Raw genomic sequence first — 19,975 nt, 5'->3', positions numbered from 1 at the left:
TAACCAGAATTATTCTATCCATAAATAAGGCTCCAACCACCAGGAACACGAGTAGATAACACCAAACACAGAAACACGAGGAGATAATAGTGCAGATGCCAAGATAGGAGCATCCTTAATTGTCTGGATCTGGCAGGGAGAACAAACTCCTGTGCAGTTGGGTTTTCCTCCAGTTAATGCTTTGTGTCTGTGCTGGGCAGCCCAGCCGGGGGAGGCAGCTTTGCTATCAAATCTTGGTTTTAATGAGCAAAAATTATTCTGTCTCTGCTCTGCAGGCACAGCTCCAGGGTAAAAGCCAGCCCTGCCTGGCTGGGAAATGGTTTTTTGTCAGGACAAGTTAATCCTGGCCGAGGAATCCGCGTTATCTCCACCTCCGGGGAGCTCATCCCTGGGATGCTCAAAAAGGGAACTCAGACGCTGGAGCACAGAGGTGGGGGCAAAGCTGAGTTAACCAGAACCAGCCCAGCTCCATCAGCTCCTCCTGCAGCATTTCCAGCCTGGAAGCTGGAGTGGTTTCATTGGAAAACCCCCCAGGAACTGGGATCTTTGGGGCAGCACTGTCCCAACTCCCACTGCCCAGGCAGCACTGCCCAGCTCTGGAGCAGTGCACACAGCGGGGTAAAACTGCGTTACCCTGACCCAACCCAGCTCCTCCTGCAGCATTTCCAGAAATGGTTTCACTGTAAAACCCACAGGATTGGGATCTTTGGGGCAGCACTGCCTGTCCCAGCTCCCACTGCCCAGACAGCCCTGCCCAGCTCTGGAGCAGTGCACACAGTGGGGTAAAGCTGAGTTATCCTGACCCAACCCAGCTCCTCCTGCAGCATTTCCAGCCTGGAAATCAAATGGTTTCACTGGAAAACCCCCCAGGAACTGGGATCTTTGGGACAGCACTGCCTGTCCCAGCTCCCACTGAGTCACCCTGACCCAACCCAGCTCCTCCTGCAGCATTTCCAGAAATGGTTTCACTGGAAAACCCCCAGGACTGGGATCTTTGGACAGCACTGGCCCAGCTCCCACTGCCAGGCTGGTGCTGGCAGCCCTGCCCTGCTCTGGGCACTGCCCTTTTCCTTGCCAAGGAAATCCAATCCCCACATGGAGTTATGGATGCAATCATCCCCCTTTTTGGAGCCCTTTTCCACCCATAACTGTGCTCACAAGGACCATCTATTCCCCAGAGAACAGCATGGATATGAACAAGGAATCCATGCAGAAAGAACTCCAATATAATCCTTTTTTTCCCCTCTTACCCTCCTAGCTTGGTGCAGCAGCATCAGGCTCCGCGAGTTGTATTTTAGATAAAATATATTTTGGAATTTCTTTATTTCCCACCCCCCCCCCCCATTTTTACTTCTATCTCAGTGAATGGTTTTGACTTCCAAAACATGGAGGGGAAAATACTGAATTAATAAACTCCTCATCTGCACACAACTGAATCCCCTCCCCCTACATTCTCCTTTTAAAAGTGGAGGTGCCACTTCAGCTTAACTTGAGGGAGTGCTTGAGATCCAGCTCACTTTGTAATAAATCTCTGAGGGAGGGGGGTGGAAAAGAGGCTGGAACACAAGTCTTTAAATCCATAATGGATGGGAAACACTCATCAGAACGTGTGAAAAGTGAAAACAGTTTACACATTAAAACCTGGCTGGTTGAAAACACTTCCCTAACATGAAAGTCCCTTTTTGATTAGTTAAATATTGATGATTATTGTAGGATCCTACTTAGAGTCAGCTGGAAAGGTGCGTGGGGCCTCAGCAGCTGCTACTGAGAGAAAAATGCAAACATTTACACAGAAAAACAGGCAGATTTTCCAGATAAGAGTGGGTTTAGATTGGATATTGGGAAGGAATTCTTCCCTGTGAGGGTGGGGAGGGGCTGGAATGGATTTCCCAGAGGAGCTGTGGCTGCTCCTGGATCCCTGGGAGTGTCCAAGGCCAGGCTGGATGGGGCTTGGAGCAGCCTGGGACAGTGGAAGTGTCCCTGCTCATGGGACTGGAGGAGTTTTAAGGTCCTTCCCACCCAAACCATTCCCATGAAACACCTGCAGAGCCACACCAGGGCTGGCATTAGCCAGGACAGGCACGATGCTCCTTTCCCTCCCCGATCCCAGCAGCAGGGCTGGGCAGAATCCCTTCCCTGGGGGAAAATCCCTCTGCTAAAACATCCACCCAGAGATCCTGGGCCAGGGGACAGGCACACAGGGGCTGCAGGGAGTGCCAGTGGTGAAAACCACACAAAAACATCACCCCAGCACCCAAGAGGGGAGAGATTCCCAGATGCCCCTCAGTATTTGTGCTCTCTGCGTGCCTGGCAGGAAACACACCGTGCAATTCACCTTCAGTTTACAAACAGCCACGCAACGGGGAGGGGGAAAATAATGAAGCATGAAATGCAAACCCTGCATTGGAGGTGAAGCATGAAACAGCAGCAGCAGCACAGCTGCAGCCAGGGAAGAGCTCACACCCAGAGCCGCAGCCCAGCAACACAGCTGGGGGAAACTGAGGCCAGGGCAGCCCCCACCCCAAAACAACCCCTCAGAAAGGGAAAAGGAGTTGGTGGGATCAATGCCACCCACTGAATTCTCTGTTTTGAGCAGCAGAAGCTGAAGGCACAAGGGTGGGGAGCACTTGAACAGTCACAAGCTGCAGCAGATCCAAAGTTAATCCTGGCAGCAGCCGAGGAGCAATTCCAGGGATGTGGATGGAGCCAGAGCAGCTCTCGTGTGCTCCTGTGGAAACACAGAGCAACTTCAGGGGAATTACTGGGGGGAAACACAGCACACAGAGCCTCAGCTTCCATTCCTGCTCTTCCCCAGGGATTTGCTGCCTGGCACAGCTCCAGGAACACCAAAGGTGCACCTTGGCTGTCCCTCGTGTCCCCGTGACAGCAGCGAGTGCATTTCCAGTCACAGCCTGGACTGGGGTGGGAGGGAATTTAAGGCTGGTCCCATTCCACCCCTGCCATGGGCAGGGCCATCTCCCACTGCTCCAGCCTGGCCTTGGACACTTCCAGGGATGGGGCAGCCACAGCTTCTCTGGGAAATCCATTCCAGCTCCTCCCCACCCTCACAGGGAAGATTTTCTTCCCGAATTCCCATCTAACCCTGCCACCCTTCAGCTCATTCCCCTCTCCTGTCACTCCAAGCCCTCATTCCAGCCAGGCACTCAAACAGCTCCTCCTGCCTGCATTTGCTGTGGGAGATCTGAACCCAAAACACTCCCAGGTGCTGCAAAGAAGCCAGGAAAGGATCAGAAGTCCTGGGATAACTCCGTTCTGGCCAGGGAATGTTACCTGTGCAACCACAGCTTCAGGGAGGCTTTGCTGTATTGGCCAAAAGAGAAATCACAAACACAACCCACGGGCTGGGCACAGCAGCAGCCTGCACAGATTCGGGGTTGCACTTCTTGGGCATCAGTCTTTGGGGCTGCACTTCATGGGCATCAATCTTTGGGGTTGCATTTCTTGGGCATCAATCCTTGGGGTTGCACTTCCTGGGCATCAATCTTTTGGGGCTGCACTCCATGGGCATCAGTCTTTGGGGTTGCACTTCTTGGGCATCAATCTTTGGGGTTGCACTCCATGGGCATCAATCCTTGGGGTTGCACTTCTTGGGCATCAGTCTTTGGGGTTACACTTCATGGGCATCAATCTTTTGGGGCTGCACTCCATGGGCATCAATCTTTTGGGGTTGCATTTCATGGGCATCAATCTTTTGGGGTTGCACTTCCTGGGCATCAATCTTTTGGGGCTGCACTTCCTGGGCATCAATCCTTGGGGTTGCACTTCTTGGGCATCAATCTTTTGGGGTTGCACTTCCTAGGCATCAATCTTTGGGGTTGCACTCCATGGGCATCAATATTTGGGGTTGCACTCCATGGGCATCAATATTTGGGGTTGCATTTCATGGGCAAAATCATTCCCAAAAAACCCTCACTTGGCTTAGGAGTCCTCTCACCCTTGTGTGGAAACGCAGCAGTTCTGGGCACTAAAATCTTGTAGAATGCCACCATTTGCCACGGGAAATGCTGTAGGATCTTGTAGAAATCAAATCATGTAGCACAGAATGCCACGGGAATCCCATTCCTGTGTCCAGGAGCACATCTGGCCATGAGCCATCCCACAACCCCAAAACAATCCTGGAGAGCTCCTGAGCCACCTCCCAGGACTGGGGATGCTGCCAGTGGGGTGTAACCACCTCAGGAACGAGGTGCATGCTTTCCTACGAGCACACTGCTCACCTGAACTGCATCCAGAGCCCTTCCACCAGTTTATGTTTAAGAATGCAGCTCCCCAGCCCTGCAGCAAACACATCCCTGCCTCTCCGGACTGCCTGTTCTGGAAGGAGATCTGCTATCAGCTATCAATTGCAGTAGCAAGCATCTAATTTGACTTTGGCAGCAAGATGACAGTGTCTTGAATGCTAAATTACATCTGCAAAAAGGTCAAACCCCATGGATACCTGAGCATTTACATAATTCAAACAGCTCATCATCAGTTGCCTCCTTTTTTTTTTTTTTTCCTTCTTTTTTTTTAAAGCTACTCCAAGGCAATGAATTTGCCATGACTTTTGGGAAAGTGACTTTTAGTGGGTAATGTTCTTGGGTTTGACCTTGTTTCTACGGTGTTAATTACTGCCATTATCAACTGCTTGCATCTTCAGGAAAAAAAAAAAGGCAATTAGTTGTAGGAATCAGCCCTCCCCTACACTGGTGGTAATAAAGCCGAAACCCCTGCCCTGGGAGGAGCAGCTTTGTGCAGCCTCCCATCACCTCCAGACCCTCCTCCTTTCATAAAACCACGCGGAGCTGCTCAGCAGACTGGAGGCAGAGTCATTTCTCAGCAGTGCCACCACTCCTGGGCAACTTTTACAAATTCTGATGCAGGAAACACTCAGCGTAATGAAAACGGATTTCTGTCCCCTGGTCACGGTGAGGAGCACAGTCAGGGCTTTCAGATCCCATTCCCATCCGATTTTCTGGATAACAAACACCAGTGATTTTCCATCTCAGTGCCTCAGTTTCCTTCCTTCTTCCTGGGAAGCTCAGCACAGCCCAAATTCCATGGATGCCCACCCTGAGTTCACCACTGCTGAACTCCTCCAACTTCTCTCACTGGTCGTATTTGCAGATGAATTACGGCTTTGTAATTAATCTTCCCTTTTTTTTTTTTTCCCTAACTCTGTATGTTAATCACCGTGATTATTTCTGGTAATTCCATTTTATAAATGCTCCTGGAAGCGCAGAGCAGCGGCTGCACTATCTGAAATGAAATCTCTGCTCAGGGAGCTTGGTGAGTGCAGGGCTTTGGGAACAGAGATGGAAGTGCAGGGAGTGCCCAACACTTGTTTCTTCACTGGACTCAAGAGTCCAGGATCAGTGAGGCTGGAAAAGCCCTCCAAGGTCACCAAATCCAACCTGTGCCCCATCCCCACCCTGTCACTGAGTGCCACCTCCAGCCCTTCCTTGGACACCTCCAGGGATGGGCACTCCAAACCTCCCTGGGCGATTCCTGACCACGCTTTCCATGGAGAAATTTCCCCTCATATCCAATTTAAAGCTCTCCTGCTTCAACTGGAGGCCGTTCCCTCTCCTCCTGTCCCTGTTCCCTGCGAGCAGATCCCGACATCCCCCCGGCTGTCCCCTCCTGGCAGGAGCTGTGCAGAGCCACAAGGTCCCCCCTGAGCCTCCTTTTCTCCAGGCTGAGCCCCCTCAGCTCCAGCAGGAGCTTTCCAGCCTTCCCTGGACACTCTCCAGCCCCTGCAGGGCTCTCCTGCCAGGAGTGACCAGAGCTGTCCCCAGCACGGGAGGTTCTCCAGCAGCGCCAGCACGGGGGACAGTCCCTGCCCTGTCCTGCTGTCACAGCAGTGCTGATGCTCTTCCTGCCTCAAGCAGGAGCATTTTGAGCAGCAATCTCTCCCTAAGAGGCTCTATCCCTCCCCCTCACACCCCTGGGGGAAAAGAAAAAAACAAGGAAAAGAAAAAAAAAAAAAAAACATTTTAAAAAAAAAAGGTCAAAGAGAAAAAGGAAAAGAAACAAAAGGAAAAGGAAAAAAAGGAAAAGGAAAATGAAAAAGGCTTGCCCTGAGCTTGTCCATTCGCTGCTCAATCAGGAACCAAAGTTCAAAACATCTCTCCAAATTCTGAACACCCTGAGCACCTGTGCCACCAGACCCATCAGCCAGCCCCTCCCTGCTCCAGCATTCCTGCTGTCCCCTCGCACAGCACCTGTCCCACTGCCACCCCCAGGGGTCCCATTCAAGGTCCCAGCCTCTGCCTCCCTCCAAGCCCACTCCAACACCTGAATTCTGCCTCTCAAATTGAAAAAAAAAAAAAAAAAATCCATTTTTTTCCTTGTCCAAGACCTGAAAACACACTGGAAAGACACGGTTAGGGTTAATAAGTATCTCTATCAATAGAATATTCAATCAGTATGAATAACCATCAGATCTCTCCCCACCCTTCTGACTGATGATAGCTAAATTACTTCTAAATATAGCCCTTAAAATCTGCATTAATCCTGTCTGCTCAAACACGTTGGTTTTATTGACAGCATGAAGATATAAGCCAAGCACCTGCATGGAGCACGAGCTTATAAAACAGGAAATAAGAGCAATCCAGATGAAATGCAACTTCCATTAACCTTGGCTTTTTGTTTTCACTTCTCTGAATGCTCACAGTGCCACCAAATAATCATTGCATTGCAGGCAGCTCTGGACTGCAGCCCTCCCTGAGAACTGCACAGCACAACCACTTCCATCCACACTCCAGCTCGGGGGAAGGCAACAAGAGGGGAGAAGTTCCTCTCAGGACACCAAGAGGTCAAGAACATCAGTGGCTGGACGGACCTGCCGTGTCTGTTTCCCGTTAAAAGCTGTGTCAGTGCTTCCTGTGTGTCCAACAGCAGAGCCGTCGGGAACAATTCACTCCCCAGCTGGAAGCATCCCCACTTAACAAGCTCTGAGGAGCTCCTGGAGAGCTGGCAGGCAAAAGGAATCCATTTTTAATGACCACATCTGGCTGCGTTTGCGCTGACCAAGGAAGGAGCACCTGGATGAAGCCACGGTCTCGCTGTTCCTACCGCGAGTCACAGAATCATGGCATGGGCTGGGTTGGAAGTTACAGCTCATCCCATTCCACCCACCTTCTGTAGAAACCCAGGGCACTGGGAATATTTCCCTGTCTGCTCTGGGGTGTCCTGACCCCCAGGGGAGCACTGACTTTGACCTTCATTCAGGGAGAAAACTTCCAAAGCCTCAAGGTGAACCAGAAACCACAGAAATGTGAAATAGACTGTAGAGAGCAGTGTAGTGTGTCACATGGGTGAGAAATTTAGATTTTAGGATTTTTAGGATGTTATAGATGGGTTCAAGATGGAGGATACAGGGTGTTGTCTTGAGTTCCCTTCTTCTTTCTTCTTCTTCCTCTTTCTTCTTGGGTTTGGGTGGTATCTTGTAATTGGATAGAAAAACCAGCATTGCGGGTCTTTAAGGGTCAGTTATTGGGTTAGAAAGGGAAATAATTTAGGTGTCACTTCTTCATTGGGTAGCTTAGTTTTTGATTAGACTTAAAAGGCCTTGTGACACGAGGCTGTGAGTCATTTTTGTGCTGTTTTTCCCTGCACACAGTCCGGTGCAGACACTGCTGAAGTTTTGATAACAATGAACAGCAGAAGACCAAAAAAGTCCAATGCGTCTCTGGTTCCTGACACAGAATTGCTCCAGGAGGGTCTCCCCTGCCAGGGGAGCCCCCAGGGAGTTGCCCAACTTGGGGCCCGCAAACTCACAACATTCCACTATCCCAGTGTGTTCCAAGCTGCCCTTGGGCACTTCCAGGGACGGGGCAGCCACAGCTTCTCTGGGAAGAGCCACAGAAACTCCTCCCTGCTTGACTTACAGGGCAGCAAATCCCAAGGAATTTTCCAAGGGGAACTTGTCTGGAGCCAGACCTCTGTGGCAGGCACATTCTTCTCTCTCCCTCAGGATTTTTTCATAGAAGAGCACAGAGAGAAAGAAAGAGAAAACAATTTCTATTTCTGCTCCTTGTTTTTCCCCATGTGGAATGTGCTTGGAGAATTGTTTACCTGGGGTGATGCTTGGTTGGATTCTGGTGAGGATTGTTTGGGGCTGGTGGCCAATCCAATCCAACCCAACCCAATTCAACCCAATCCAATCCAATCCAATCCAACCCAACCCAATCCAACCCAACCCAATCCAATCCAATCCAATCCAATCCAATCCAATCCAATCCAATCCAACCCAATCCAATCCAACCCAATCCAACCCAATCCAATCCAACCCAATCCAACCCAATCTCTAGAGAGCGCCACAAGTTGTGAGTTAGATTTGGTAGTTAGAACAGTAGGTTTGTAGTTTTAGTATCTCCTTTAAATAGTATATTAATGTATGATAGCATAGTTATAATAAAGAAATCATTCAGCCTTCTCAGCTGGAGTCACACATCAGCATTTCTGCCCCCGGGTTCACCTGCATTTCCAATAGACCTCCAGCTGGGTAACTCCAGGAGCAGGTCAGGCTGGGTCCCTCAGCACCTGCAGCTGTCCCAAGGCTCACGAGAAGCCCATGGACACACCTGGAGTCAGTCCCTTTTTGCTCTGGTGTGAATTACAGATGACTCCACGAACTCCTGGAGTCACATCAGAGCCGGAGGTGAAGCAGGCCCTGCTCGTGCTCCCTCTGAGGGCAGCCTGTCCATCACACTCTGGGTTATTGCACAGCGCTGGGAGCTCTGGGCTCCTCGCCATCAGGAGTAATTGGATTGCAAGAAAAGCACAGATCTGCCTCCAAATGACATTTTTATCAATATCTGTCTGTTTACAGGTGTCTGTCATAACCTTCAAATACACTTAAATAACTCATTCATCCAAGCATTGAGCATGTGCTAGGGAGAAGATTCATCAAGCAAATGCAAAACTACTGCTCCAGTTTGTGCCTTCTGAGAAAATGTTCATCAAAGAACCTCTCCAGGTCCTGGAGATCCTCCCCTGGAGTGGCAGCATGGCTCGAGTGGCCAAGGTTTCCCAACAGAAGAGGTGGGGCCAATGGAACAAAGATTCAGCCCAGAAACAATTCAGTGTTTCTTTACAAAACAGTTTATTTGAGATTCACCGCTGCCCTGGAACATCTCAGCTCACTTCCATCGTTCTCACAGCAATTTAAGGCTGAAAAATTACCCTGGTCAGTGAAAAAGCTCAAGGTTTCATCTGGATTCTGATATGCAAAGACAAACCTGTGGAAATGAAGCATCGAATCTTTTAGCCTCTCCCAAAGCAGACAGACTCAAACCTTCTGGTCCCAGGCTGTTTCAAGCTCCAGTGAACCCAAATCACTGCATCTGAGCTTCTACTCCAGAATTTAAGTCTGTCAAAACATCCCTCAGGCCAGCCCAACCTGCCCAGCAAGAGCTGAGCTTGTACCTGAAGCTCAAAGTGATTTGTTTGCAATTCCTCACAACTGCTCTGGCTGCAGGAATGCTGATGCTCCCTCCCAGCACGGAGCACCCTTGTTCTTTTTGGTCTATTATCCACGGCAGGTGAGATGGCAGGAATGAAACCCAGCAGAGCCAGGCTTTAGCAGCATCAGCACCTTCCCAGACAATAACAACACTGAGAGCGTGGTGGAGCTCTGGATGCTGAGAGTTTTAGACTTTCAGACTCTTGTGGCAGCACATTTTCCTCTCTCTCAGGATTTTTCATAGAGGAGCACAGAGAGAAAGAAAGAGAAAACAATTTCTATTTCTGCTCCTTGTTTTTCTTATGTAGAATGTGCTTGGAGAATTGTTTACTTGGGGTGATGCTTGGTTGGATTCTGGTGAGGATTGTTTGGGGCTGGTGGCCAATCCAATCCAATCCAATCCAATCCAATCCAATCCAATCCAATCCAATCCAATTCAACCCAATTCAACCCAATTCAACCCAATTCAACCCAATCCAATCCAACCCAATCCAATCCAGTCCAATCCAACCCAACCCAATCCAATCCAATCCAATCTAATCCAATCCAATCCAATCCAACCCAATCCAACCCAACCCAACCCAACCTAACCCAATCCAACCCAATCCAATCCAATCCAATCCAATCCAATCCAATCCAATCCAACCCAATTGTGTGCCTGGAATCACACAATTCCTGCCTCCATTGAGCAAAGACTGAGAAACCCTCACCAGCAGAGGCTCAAAAAACCACAACTCAAATTCCAAAAAGGGAGGGGAGAGGGAGAGGTCCCACCCTTGGACTGGCACCACAACGCCCTGAGCACACACGGGTCCAAGAGCCCAGCCTGGCACCACTCTGGGCGATGTTCAGTGCCAGGTTTGGACAAGCCAGGGCTGCCAAGCCCAGCCCAGCATGTGCTCACCCAAAATCCCAGCTCCCCATTCTCAAAACGCTGACTCGCCACCCCTGGAGCCTCCCCACGCTCCCTTCGATTGATTCTGCCTTGCTAATGACCTAACAAATTAGGAAGAGGCTTATGTGTGTCAGATGAAAGCTCTGTGATAATGTCTTTAATGTTTTACTTTAATATTAAATTTAATTAGGACAGCGAGGACGTGGGGGGAGGAAGGGCTGGAACCTGGGAAGTGTCACCAGCAGCTCCTTTTTTTCCCACATCTGAGCTGGAATGGCTTCCAGCCAGACGAGCAATTACTCCAGGAGCAGACAGGGCCAAGCCAAGCATGCCAGGCCCATATGCTGCTGCCTGGCCCCAGTGAGGCTCCCTGAGGAGCTCTGCCACCTCCCACTGCTCTCCAAGCACTCCAGAGGCACCTCAGAGCTCTGGGATCTCCGGGATAAAATGTAGTGTTCCTGTCCCTGGGGCTCTCTCAGTCCCCACAGCTGCCCAGTGCCACGGGATGCTCCAGGTCCCCGTGGTCCCTCGTGCTCTGTGGGAGGATCCAGAGTGAAGCAGGTGATGCTCAGAGCCCTCAGAGCCAGGCAGGACAGCCAGGCCACCACGCTGGCATGCAGGGACATGGCTTAATCCCCCCCCAGGGGACAGGGACGAGCCCCTGTGGCAGCAGCGCTGGCTCCTGGCAGCAGCACAGATGCTCCTGTGGTGGTGGGACACAACAGCTCCTCTCTAGAGGGGTCCCAAGCCCTGTGATGGCTCCACCAGTGTGGCAGGCACCTTCTTCTCTCCCTCAGGATTTTTCATAGAGGAGCACAGAGAGAAGAAAGAGAAAACAATTTCTATTTCTGCTCCTTGTTTTTCCCATGTGGAATGTGTTTGGAGAATTGTTTACCTGGGGTGATGCTTGGTTGGATTCTGGTGAGGATTGTTTGAGCCTGGTGGCCAATCCAGCCCAATCCAATCCAATCCAATCCAATCCAATCCAATCCAATCCAAACCAATCCAATCCAACCCAATCCAATCCAATCCAATCCAATCCAATCCAATCCAATCCAATCCAACCCAATCCAATCCAACCCAATCCAATCCAACCCAATCCAACCCAACCCAGTCCAATCCAACCCAATCTCTAGAGAGGGTCACGAGTTGTGAGTTAGATATGGCACTTAGAAAAGCAGGTTTGTAGTTTTAGTATCTCCTTTAAATAGTATATTAATGTATTATAGCATAGTTATCATAAAGAAACCATTCAATTTCTGAGCTGCAGTCACACATCAGCATTTCTGCCCCCGGGTTCACCTGCATTTTCAATAGACCAGCACTGCCAGACAGTCCTGGTGACCCAGGTCACCGACATGGGGACAGAGGCAGCTCCTCAGCCAGGTCACAGCAGCCACATCCTTCACTGGAGCTCAGCACGGGGTTCCAGAGCTTCCAGTGTCAGTGACATCCCCACTGCCCTGGGCACTGCAGGGACCTGTCCTGGGGCACTTCCAGCCATGCCAGGGCTCCTGTCACTGTCACCAAGGACAGCAGATTGTCAGAGTCCAGAGCATCCCTCTGACTGCCCTGGCTGGCTCCAGACCCTCCAGGGGACTCGGGGACCTTGGCATGAAGTCAAAACCACCTGTGGCTTTGATTTTAGCCTGTGGGAGAGGCTGCCAACCTTCTCTGAGGAATTACAACCACAAGGGTTTGAGCAGTGTGATGGGTGAATTGACACAGGGTGCAAAAGTAGAATTAGAATGGGATTCAGGAGGTCAAGATGGAAGAATTTGGGCGTGTCCTGGCCTTCTTCTCCTTCTCCTTGCCCTCCATGTCTGGGTGTGATGGTGACACTTTTCTGTTGGTTTAGGACAGGGACACACTGCCCAGCACAGATTTTAGGTATTGCTGTGGGAACTGGGAACGTGGCACACGTAGTTTTGAGTCTGTAATGTGGGAGACGCCCGGGGCTGAGCAGAGACTGCCAGGGCTTCTGTACCAGGCAGAGCTCGGCAGGTCAGAGAGAGAAAGTTATAGATAAGGAGAAATAAACAACCTTGACAACTCAGCTTCAAACATTCCAGACCTCTTCCTTGGCTGCACGGGCCAGGGGAACAAGGACTTTTACGATCTTGGGGTCATTCCAAAGCAAAGCTGAGCCCGAGACATCGACAGCAGGTGACAGTGCTGTAAGAGGACACTGCCTGATCAGCTGAGCTGTGCAGCTGCTGCCCTGGGGCAGTAAAGCTGATGCTGGGGACAGGGGACACGGGGCTGGGGTCCCTGCAGGCACCAAAACCCACCTGGATACAGACACACCCCAACAGCTGGAGGAGCCCGATCACCCCAGGCAGCCCAAATCCCAAACACAGCCCAGAACAGAGACCTTGGGGCCTCCTGCCTCCCACAACACCAGCCAGGCTCTCCTTGCTGAAGGAACAGGGAATGATTTGGGCTGGAAGGGACCTCAAAGCTCAGCCAGTGTCACCCCCTGCCACAGCAGGGACACCTCCCACTATTCCCAAGCTGGCCTGGTCCCCTCAGGGATTCTCTTTTGAAGGCACCTCTTGTCCCCAGCCCATCTGAAACCACAGGAGCTTGCAGTAATAGCTGTTGCATATTACATTTACAGAGCCCTTTGTCCAAGGATTACAGACTTTCCAAAACTTAATTAATTAATCTGTAACCCCCCTGCCCTCCATAAGGTGCACTAAAGTCTCTGTCAGCATTTCCAGACTAAAGCACTATTTTACAGCAGTTATTAATTGGCTGTAGGTTTCCAGTTCCTCACCCAGGGAAAGATTCAGTTCCTGCCTTCTAAGCACAAAGCCCAAGTCAGGATTCTTGGGGCTTCTGGCATTGTTTTTGCTTTCCTGACATCAGACACGGCCAAGTAAACAGGTCAAAACCTCCTCATTTCACAGCTGCCATCAGCAGAGGACAGAGAAATGCAGATCATTAGAGCAGTGGCCATTTCACCCCTCGCAGAAAATCCCATATATTGTGCACAGCTGTGCTTGTGGCCTCACACCTCCAGCTGAACCCAAAGGGGTTTGCACAGCTGAGAGAGCTCCTGCACCTCAATACCAATCATCTATTGCTTACACTAGAAATATAAATTATAAAAATAGAAATATAAAAATTATATCAAATATAAATTATTTTCAAAATAGCTCCAGATTCAGAGGTCTGTGTCTGTGGGTCTGTGTGACAGAAGCATTTCTCCTTCTCTGGAGACAGCAGTGGGATTTTAGAGGGTAAGGAAAGCAGGCACTTCTAGTTTTGTATTTACTGCAAGCAGATCACTTCATTTTCAGGAACTTCAGGAACTTCCCAACTTCAGGTTGGGAACTGAAGCGGAATGCACAGCTCTGTCTCTGCTCAGAGGATCACAGAAGAGAGCTGAGACCACAGGGAGCAGGACAAGGCTGGACTGGGAAAAGGACTGGGAAAAGGACTGGGAAGCAGCTGGGAAGGGATTGGGGGGAGGGAAAGAAAAACACCCAAGTGAGATCCCAGAATTACAGGGTTGGGAGAGACCTTCGAGATCATCAAGTCCACGCCCCAAGACCTGAACTGAACCCTGGCACCCAGTGCCACATCCAGGGATGGTGACTCCACCACCTCCCTGGGCAGACCAAACACCCTGGGAATGCCCAGGGAACACAAATTCACAGAATTCACAGAATTCACAGAATCACTGAGTTGGAAGAGACCTTCAAGATCGAGTCCAGCCCAGCCCCAACCCCTCAGCTCAACCCTGGCACCCAGTGCCACATCCAGGCTTGTTTTAAACACACCAGAGATGGTGACTCCACCACCTCCCCGGGCAGACCAAACACCCTGGGAATGTTCAGGGAACAAAATTCACAGAATTCACAGAATCACCAGGTTGGAAGAGACCTTCAAGACTGAGTTCAACCCAGCCCCAACCCCTCAACTCAACCCTGGCACCCAGTGCCACATCCAGGCTTGTTTTAAACACACCCAGGGATGGTGACTCCACCACCTCCCCGGGCAGATCATTCCAGAACTTTATCATTTTCTCCACAAAAAACTTTTTCCCGACATCCAACCTGTATTTCCCTTGGTGCAGTTTGAGATGAAGTGCCCTGAGCAGAACAAGCCCCCCTGAGCCCTAACCCAGCTCGTGGCTCCAGCACCAGGGAAAGAAGGGGCTGAGGGGTCCCTGCCCCAGCCAAGTCCCCCTTCCTTCCCAGCCTCAGCTCCACTCACTCCCTGCCACCACAGACAAGAGGGTTATGGGCACAGGGTTTAAAAATAAATCAACTTCTGCGTTGTTTTGGAAGCAATCTATGAAAGAGATTTGGTCGTAAAAGCTGTTTTATAAATGGAGGCACAATTATTGTTTGACAATAAAGAAGCCAAACAGTTTTCTTATATTTGCTGGGAATAAAACCATTTTGCAGATGTCTTCAGACAGGCTTTTCAACTGCTTTCCGCATCTTAATTTTCCCTTTTAGGTTTTTATTACATTTAAATTAAACTGATGCCTGTAAGCAGTCAAGGGCAACTTTTAACAAGTCTATCACTGCTGAACTTTTCACTGCTCACATCTCTCACCTTTGCTCAGGAGACTGTAAACAAAGCTCACCCCTTCTCCAATGCCCCTCCTCTTCCCTGCTCAGGCAGGAATGCTTTTCCAAGGCTTTGTGCTTCCAAAAAACCTCCTGGTTTTCGCTGTCAGTCACTACTCCAATTACTCATCCCAACACAGGAGCCAAAAGCCCTTCTGCATCTTTGCTTTTTAGGAAACAAACCCCATCCCATGAGCTGGAGCGTGAGGAATAACATGCAACAGCAAAATAAAGGGAATTTTTTTACTGACCAGCTTAGACATTGACAGAAAAACCAAAGCTAAAAAAATCCTCCTCTTCCCAGGGCAAAATTTTAGCTTGAATGAAGCTTGGAACAAGAAAAGGTTCCTTAAAATACCTTAACAGAGAATCTTAAACAAGTGATCTGTGTTAATCAGGCTTCAGCAGGAATTTGGCCAGCAGTTTTGGCTACCACCAGGAGAAGAGACCATCCCCACTCCCTGACCTGCTCTTTCCCTTCCAGCACCACTGCTCCTGCTTCCCTCCCCAGCAGCACTTGAGGATTTCAGCATTTTCTACTCCACATTTAACACCAGACCAGGCACTGCAGCTTTGGGAAACATCCTCAGCAGAGGCAATAAATGCCCCAGAAGAGAGGAGATGGCAGGGCTGAGCTTTCCTAAGCTTGGTTTGCTCAGACACTCCAAATTCCGACCCTCCCAGAGACTAAAAACCCTGCTGTACCACACAGGACCTGAACATCCTCTCCCCACCCTCCTCCAGGACACAGAAAAGCACATTTCTACCCTGAGCACTGCTTTGAAGTAGCCTGAAACTGCTTTGCAATCCTTTTTGAAATGGAAACTGCATCTAAGGAACCGAAGCCACGGAGAATTTCCAATGGGGAAATTGAGAATTTCCAAGCCCTTCTTGCTGCTGCCCCTCTGTGCTGCCAGGTTTGCAGCTCTGGCAGGGCAGCTGTGCTGGCTGCAGGCTGGATTAATGTGGCGTGGCAGAGAGGAGCCCAGCACACCTGCTCTAAATGAAGATTTCACTTCTGTTGCTCTATTTATTCTTGTTTCACTCTTTCTAAAGTAAATTCTACGCAGGCTCCAAGCTGCTCTTTGCTTATGGGGAAACAATGAGAGCCCCCAGGTAGAGCCAAAGCTCAGAATTAGGTAAATAATTAAGTTACCTCAGATACTCTCAGTTAATTCCCATGCATGCCTTCAGTTCCTATTTTCTGGGTGGAATGTATTGTTGCATTAGCTGGAACTCTTCCATTCAAGGAATCTTCAGACTGTTTGGGGGTTCTGTGGATTAGGGAAGCTTCCTGCCATGGATTCTCCCAGGAAGAAAGGAGGCTTTTGTGTATTTAGAACTTTTGCTGGCTCCAGATGCTCTGCCAGGTCCGTGGAGCCACCAACATCTCAGTGCTGGGGACAGGCTCCACCTGCCAAAAGCTTATACAGGTAAAAGGAAGCAGATTGTTCTCAGCACCTGGAAATTCAGGAGAGGTGCTTCCCAGTTTGTGTCAGACAGGCCCCAGCCTGAAGCACAAACAGCATTTTCAGCCTCACCTGCACAGGGCAGCCAAAAAACCCTTTCCCAGCTGCTCTGTGCCCACCCAGGGCCGATCCCAAAGCCACAGTGGGGAGCCCCTTGCTCTGCAATAATCTGCTTTCCTAGCCTGACAAATCCTGACATGCATAAAGTGATAGCACAGAGGCTCCGAGTTTATCAGCAGCACATGTAAAATTGTCTTTTCCTGTCCTGAAAACAGGCAAGGACGAGCTGCTCCTGCCAGGGACCACTCCACAACTCCTTAGAGCCACCAGAGCTCAGTCAGGACCCTTCAGGATGAGCCTTGTCCCTCATCCCTCTCCTCAAACCCCACTGGTTTTTCCCAAAGTGCCTCTGCCATGCTCAGGAATCCCTGGGCTTCCCCCACACGCAGTTTCTGTTCACAAATGAATTAAACATTGCAGCTTCCCACGAGGATTTGATGGGAACACGTTTCTACCTTACACCTCCTCTCTGGAATTTTTTAAACGCGCGTTCCTAAACCCGCAGCCAGCACAGCACAGGCACTGCTGGAACAAAAACAGCAGCACAGCCCAGAGCAGCAGGGTTTCCAAAAGCACTGAAAACACACTGCTGGCCCCTGTGCTTTGAGCCAGCCCAGGAACCCAGCAGATGTTGAGGTGCAGCTTGAACAAAGTCAAATTCTCCACCTGGCTCCTAAAACCACTTTATTTGCATGTTTCTAGGCAAGCTGAAAGGCTCATCAGGGATTTTTCCAGGTGCTCACACCTTTCCTTCCCCCAAGTCTCTCCAGCAAACTGCACTGCTTTATTTCCTAATAAAAGTGGGGAAAACTTTGTTTCTCTTCCAGCTCTCCAGCCTAAACCAGAGCTCAGACAAGCAACACCTGAGCACAGAGAATTATACAGGCAGACTCAGCACAAGGCAGGTGTTGCAAAGCCAATCCCCAGTTGAAGTTGACTCATGAAATAAAAGAATTCAATTAGATTCATGAGGAAATCGGTAAAAAATAGCATTAAATGAAGAAGGAGAATTAAGAAGAAGACACCAAGTCTCCAGGGCTGTGCACCTGACAAACAGGTACCTGCTCAGCACACCCAGCTCCTCAGGAGCTGATTCTGCTCCAAATTCGCTCCTGCACACCTGAAGTTTGAAGATCTGACTGCAAATCCTGAGGTGACACGGACAATTTCCACGGAGAACTCACCACAGGCATTTAGGGTCCCAAAATATCCCTTAACGTGGAACCAGAGGCAAAGAACAAACTTTCCCCAAAGTGAAAACAGAACAAAACTTACCCTCAAGAGTCAGGGGGGGTGAATCCCAAAGCTGCCGAGCTTCCAGGAGCGTGTGGAATGTTCTGGAACCCCCTGCCAGGCAAGGCATGGAAATCCCTCCCCTTCCTTTTCCCTCCCCCTTTCTGTCCCACACCCATCTCCCTGGTGTTCAACAAGACTGCAATATTAGAAATAACTTCCTTTCATAATTTTTAATGAGTTCTTTTAATTAATGGCGAGCAGTGCCCACTTGCAGCCAGCACCAGCCCAGTTTTCCTCCCAGGCCCTCGTTGTGATCTTTGAATCTTTAAATCACCTCAGACCTGAGGTTTGCTGAAATCAACGTTCACCAGTTCCAACAAACGGAACCAAAGGGATTTGGAGATCTGGGAACTTAAATTTAAGGCATTTGGAGGCTGTTGGAGTGACCAGGAGATACAGAGCAGATCAAGGCCTGGAAAGCTGCAAAGTCCCTGCTGATAAAAGGACTAAAGGATGTGGGCCAGATGAATAGGAAGAGCAAGAAATCAATAATCAATAGAATGCTGATTGATGAAGAGACTTGTGTGGCTTAGAGCCAGCGACCGTTCATTTCTTTGTTTGCTAAAAATGTATAAATAAGTGGAAAATTTTGGATGGGGGTCAGTGTGGAGGCCAGAGCTTTGTCAGCCACACACCCAAACCCTGGCCAGGAATAAAAGAATGCCTGGCTCACTGACACCACAAAGCACTGCTAGGGAATCTGATTTATCCCGAGGATTTTGGAGGATTTTGGGAACAATAGCACAGCTCAGGTGGTCTCTGGCAGGAGGGGCACCTGAGGACAGGGACCCTGAGGGGGCTCCTCCAGTTTTTTGCTGGTTCTATTGCCCAAACTCAAATTTATTTTTTTTTTCCTTAAAAAGAAAAGCTCCTGTTTACTTATTTATTTATTGACAATAAATTATGCCATCTACATGAGACTATAAATTATTACAAACCATGATTTCCTCTGTAGCAGCCCTCCATCCTCTCCATACCTCTCACTAATTACAAAAAGGGTGATGCTTGAATCCCACCCAAATTCCAGAACAGCCCATACCTGTGTGGTGTCATCCTTTATTTATGGCTGGGGAAAGGCTGGGATTGCTCCATAATCCCATCCCTTTGTGGCTCCAGGGGTCTCAGCTCTCCCCCTACAGCAAATGGAGGAGCTGAAGGTCGGGGTGAGTCTGTGCAGCTCTTTTTGGGGTTTGGGTCTTGGTGGTAAAGTCGTGGTTTTGGTGTCAAAGCTGTCCTAGAGTAGGCCTTGCACGTTCTTTAGCTTGCAAAAATATTCATTCATAACCAGTTGGTGCTCAGCCCACGGATGGGAAGTTGTGAATCATGGATTCATTCCCAGTGCAGCGCTGAATGGAGAGCACAAGTGAGGATTGCTTCCCTGCTTTTTCCCTTTTTCCTTGTTTTTCCTTGTTTTTTTGGTTTTTTTTTTTTATTCTGTGCAGTGTTTAATTACTTTTTTTTTTTTGTATTTTTGGTTGGTTTTTTGGGATTTTTTTTGTTTGGTTGTTTTTTTTTTAATGTTTTTTGGTGGTTTTTTTTGTTTTTTTTTTTTGTTTTTTTTTTGGTTTTTTGTTTTTGTTTTTGTTTTTTTTTTGTTTTGTTTTGGTTTTTTTTGCTATTGTCTAATTCCTGTTCTTTCCCAGGCAGGAGCAGTTTCCTGGTGTCCCACAGCACCTGGGAGGGGTTTCCTTGGTGTTGATGGAGCCAGGAACATCCTGAGGAGCAGAGACAGCTTCACACCACTGATATCTTACCAGGTCGAAACAGAATAGAAGGTTTTTTCTGAAAAATAAAAAATGTTTGTGGAGTCTGTGGCCCATTCCTGGTGGTGCTCAGGGGCTGAGCTGGGGCTTGGTGGCCGTGCTGCTGCCCTGGAGGTCTCTGGGCTGGGCAGGGGGGCTCAGCCCCAGCTGGAGCAGTTTGTCCCTGCAGGTCTGGCTTAGACTGGGACCAACTGGAAGAAATTAAAGTTTAGGAAGGGTTGTGAGGGGTGTAATATTGAATTATCACCTCCTGTACATGAGGAAAACTGACCAGAAGGGAGTCTTTGCCAATTTCTAGCCACTTTTACTGCCTCTGCTATTTCTTTTTAGGTTTTCAGGCTGGTCTCACCCTTCCAGTTCCCATTCCCACCTCCTCCCTTGGCCAGGCTCCAGCTTTACAAACCCTCTGCCCTGACCCACGTGGCACCTGAGTTTTT

The 19,975-nt window shown here is 49.4% G+C and overlaps 1 protein-coding gene across 1 annotated transcript in view; it reads right to left on the bottom strand.

Moving 5' to 3' along the window:
• The window catches only part of CSMD2 (CUB and Sushi multiple domains 2), a 308,910-nt gene extending 291,093 nt beyond the window's left edge, over positions 1-17,817 (bottom strand). The window contains exon 1 of the mRNA XM_053998582.1: positions 17,755-17,817. The gene's annotated coding sequence lies outside the window, so the exon portion shown is untranslated. The remainder of the gene's footprint in view (positions 1-17,754) is intronic.
• Positions 17,818-19,975: the final 2,158 nt, after the last annotated feature.

Source organism: Vidua macroura, chromosome 25 (assembly GCF_024509145.1).
Source record: "Vidua macroura isolate BioBank_ID:100142 chromosome 25, ASM2450914v1, whole genome shotgun sequence".
Taxonomy (NCBI): Eukaryota; Metazoa; Chordata; class Aves; order Passeriformes; family Viduidae; genus Vidua; species Vidua macroura.
Note: the sequence above shows the minus strand (reverse complement) of the source record. Positions and strands in the feature narration are given on the sequence as shown.